The sequence below is a fragment of the Elephas maximus genome, chromosome 4 (genome assembly GCF_024166365.1).
Source record: "Elephas maximus indicus isolate mEleMax1 chromosome 4, mEleMax1 primary haplotype, whole genome shotgun sequence".
NCBI lineage: Eukaryota > Metazoa > Chordata > Mammalia > Proboscidea > Elephantidae > Elephas > Elephas maximus.
In genome coordinates this window covers 76,838,529-76,842,732 of record NC_064822.1, presented here as the reverse complement: position 1 = coordinate 76,842,732, position 4,204 = coordinate 76,838,529, and the positions used below count along the sequence as shown (strand labels likewise).

General features: G+C 32.2%; 1 non-coding gene across 1 annotated transcript; it reads left to right on the top strand.

Moving 5' to 3' along the window:
• Window positions 1-1,198: 1,198 nt before the first annotated feature.
• Window positions 1,199-1,271, top strand: TRNAF-GAA (transfer RNA phenylalanine (anticodon GAA)). Its single transcript has one exon. It is a non-coding gene; the product is annotated as a tRNA-Phe (tRNA).
• The last annotated feature ends 2,933 nt before the right edge of the window (window positions 1,272-4,204 follow it).

Sequence of the window (4,204 nt, the reverse complement as noted above, 5' to 3'; positions counted from 1 at the left end):
AAAAGTCTTGAGCTGCAAGAGAAATACAGTTAAAGATGAATAAAATGGTAATAAAAATTTAAATATTTTATTTGTGACATGAAATAAATAAAATTTGAAATTTTCAGAGCATTCTTATTTTAAAGTGATCAAAGGTGATGTTCTCAATCTTTAATGTTCTTTCACAAATCAAAGAGAAAAAAAAACAAACAAAAGGTTAAAATGCCATACAAAAGTGGGCAGAGATCACAATAAAGGAAATATAAATAGCCAACTGACAAAAAAAAAAAGTTCAAACTCTCTAGTAACTAAAGAAATTAAAATAAAATACTAATGAGATTCCGTTTTGGCCTATTATTTTGAAAAATATTAAAATGTAAGCAAAGTCGAGTATCAGCATTGTAAAGCTGGCATTTTCATACCCTGCTGTTGGCGTACACATTTGTTCAACTTTCAAAAACCAAAACTATTGCCGTTGAGTTGATTCTGACTCATAATTTTAGAGGAAATTCAATTTGCCAATATGTATCAAGACTCTGAGTACACAAAATCTGGTTTTCTGTATCTACACACATGAGAGTGCATAGGCTTAACATGATTTATGAAAAATAAAATCCAATTAAAAACAAAAATATTAGATAACTGTACAATGTTTCTTTTTGACATAATTTGTTTAATTATTACTAAAATTAGAAATAATATGACAAAAAATGTGTATTCCTTTTTTTCACGTTGGTCAATTCCACAAGCGTTATACATGCTATGATTTTCTGTTAAGTTTCAAAATCAGAACAGTCAAAACTATACCAAGATGTAGTTAGTTTAGATTTCCACAACTTTTTAATTATCATTTAAATTATTTCAGTTATTTTTGTGAAAGAGGTAAATTCTGATTTTCTTATACCATTATGCAGTTATATTTTAGCAGAATCACAAGTAAATTTATTCAAAGTAATTGCTTTCAAAGTTTAAATGAGTTGTTTTTGAGTGGAAGAATTTTTTTTTTTTTAATATAAGATCTACCATTTTGTAACCTGTGCCTTGATTCTGAATTATCAGCAGTGTTTTAGTCATTGTGTTTTTAATTTTTAAAAATATAAAATTCACATATATTCAAAGCCTAATCCAAGCTGACTTTTCTTAAGAACTCTTCCTCCCCATAGCGTACTCTTTCATTATTTCATGAGATCACTTTAAAAAGCTTAAATTTACAACAGTAGCCAAAATAGCTCAGTTGGGAGAGCATTAGACTGAAGATCTAAAGGTACCTGGTTCGATCCCGGGTTTCGGCAATTGTTTGGAAATCCTGGTGGTGTAGTGGTTAAGTGCTGAGGTTAAGCCGCTCAAATCCACCAGGTGCTCCTTGCAAACTCTATGGGGCAGTTCTACTCTGTCCTATAGGGTCACTGTAAGTCAGAATCTACTTGACAGCAATGGGTTTGGTTTTGGTTTAAATTCACAACCTGGCAGTTTTAAATCTGGAATGAGGTTGGAGAGAAAGTGGTGAAATTATAACTCTCTCATGTTACTCCTTCAAGACACACACACAGAGCTCAATCATATAATCTTTATATCTTTTTGCCATCAAGTATTTAGTATTTCAGGGTTAATTTTAGTAATTGTTGATTTTATTTAATGGGGTTAGAACATTTAATGGATTCATCTAATTAATAAATATTGTCTAAATATGTGTGTGTTTCACATAAACATTTCTTTTTCAATTTTATACAGCTTAAAAATCTTTCTTCCACAAAGTAAATTATAAAAGTGTATTTAATATGTAATTTAAAAATTAAAATTACAATTTAACACTATGTTTAACCATCAGGTTGGCACATTTTTCATTCATAAAATTATTTTAAATTTGTCGTATTTTATTTTATGTGTGTAACATTTATTTAATCAATGTTCTGTAGCTACACGTCTTACCAATTTTGTTATACTGATGCTGGAATATGTGTTATACTTTTTTATAGAATCATTATATAAATTGTATAGTATTCTAGAACAGAAATTTTTATGTCCTACAGTATGCTAAGTCTGTTGATACATAGTGCCAAATTACTTTCTACGAAGGCCTTCTAATTTATGAGAGTACTCAGGTACCCATTGTTTTTTGATTTTTAACATCTTTGCATTTAGTCTCCTAGAGAATTTTTCTTACCGTGAATTTTTTTTTTTTTTTAATTCAAGCTTGGGAAGAAAGAAAAATAATAAGACAACTCACATGTTAAGCAGAAGTATGTAATTAAATTGTGATACATGTTAGAAAGATAAAATAAGCAGACCATATACATGTGGACATAGAAAGGGAAGAAGGGCAGAGAGAAACCTACCTAATATTCATGAGGCAGTAAATCTACATGAGGTACCTGGGGTATTACATATTCATGACACACTAAATATACATGAAACACTGAATACTCATGTGGTCTTAATTTAACCAAAATTGGTGCTACTCATTCTGGCTGCATAAGCCCCTTGCCCAAGAAACATTCAAACCTCAGCTTTGGTTCTTTCAACCACACCATCAGTGGGGAAAAAAGAGAAGACATAAGAATATCCCATATCCTAAGATGGTTTTGGGTAAGATTCAGGAAGTGTTGTCCTTTCAATTCAATTGCATCAAATCCTAAATGAGCTAACTCACCCCATCTCTTTCTCCTTGCTCTGTGCTGTCAGTTTTAAATTGACTCAAGTCATTGAATTTGTGCTGACAGTCTTTCTGTTCCCTGATCTGTAGTATAGCTTGTTTAGTAGTGTATTTGGAAGCTCCCTTTGCGTCAAAGTAAATTCACACATGACTTTTGCAGCTATATGTTTAAAAGTTTTTGATATATTTTCAGCATTTTTAGGTGTTTTATATGAAGAATATTAAGAATACTTTCTTGGCCAGTGAGTACAGAAACAGGACTAAATGTACTAACAGGTGTAATGTTTATACAAATACTTTTTCATCCAGTAACTCAACTTTCAGTAATTACCCTGCAATACATTTGCAAATGTACACAAAGGTATATGTACAAAGTAATAGGAAAACTTTTTAAACAATGTACATGTCCATTAAGAGATAAAGGAATACTCTGAAGCCTTTAAAAAAAAATGACATAGATCAGTTTGTGCTCATACAGAGAGATCTCAAAAACATATTGGGTTCAAAAAGGGAGGCATAAAAGTGTGTGTAGGATGCTCCTAAATGTCTAAAAGAGGATCTAGGTATGTCCAACACATGATCTTTTCATAAAATTTTACATGTTTATGTAGGTGCATGTGGGTGTATGCATATACCAAAAAAACAAAAACAAAACCCACTGCCCTCAAGTCGATTCTGAGTCAGTAACCTTTAGGACAGAGTAGAACTGCCCCATAGGGTTTCCAAAGAGTACCTGGTAGATTCGAACTGCTGGGCTTTTGGTTAGCAGCCATAGCACTTAACCACTGCCACCAAGTTTTCCGTGTATGCATATATATGCCTGGAAATTTTCTGGAAAAACAGACAAGAAAGCTCATAGTAGTTACCTGTGGAAATGGAAGTGAAGATCTAGAGTGCTGTTGTTCTTTTCACCTGGAGTACATGTATTATTATAGTAAAAATAAGAATAGTAGATTTAATATATGAAGTAATAGTTATAACCTCAGACTCTGGACTTGACTACCTCTACTTGTATTTTGCGACTTTGGGCTGATTACTCAAACTTTCTGTGCCCAAGCTTTCTCATCTGTAAAATGTGAGCAATGCTAGTTCTTAGAAGTACTAGTTAAGAAAAGCATTTAAAAAGTGGCTGGCACATGATAAGTATCTAATAAATGTTAAATATTGACAATATATTCAATGCAAGGTTAAATAACGATTTTTTCTTATCCTCTTCAAAGAAGTAGATCTTTGTAATGACTCTTGCACCTATAAACATCAATTTAGACTCTAACATGTAAAGGGGTTATGGATTGAATTATTTTCCCAAAAAGTTATGTTGAAGCCCTAATCACAGAACTTGTAAACATGACCCTGTTTGGAAATAAGAGTTTTCTTTTGTTATATTAATAAGGCCATACCAGAATTGAATGGGTCCTGAACATAGTCTTTTCTGAGTAGTGTCTTATAAAAAAGGAAAACAGACAGGGAGAGACACACACAGAGGGAAGATGTCATGTGAAGATGGGGGCAGATAAGCCTACTACCCCAGGAATGCCAAGGACTGCCAGCAGCTACTAGAAACTGAAAGAG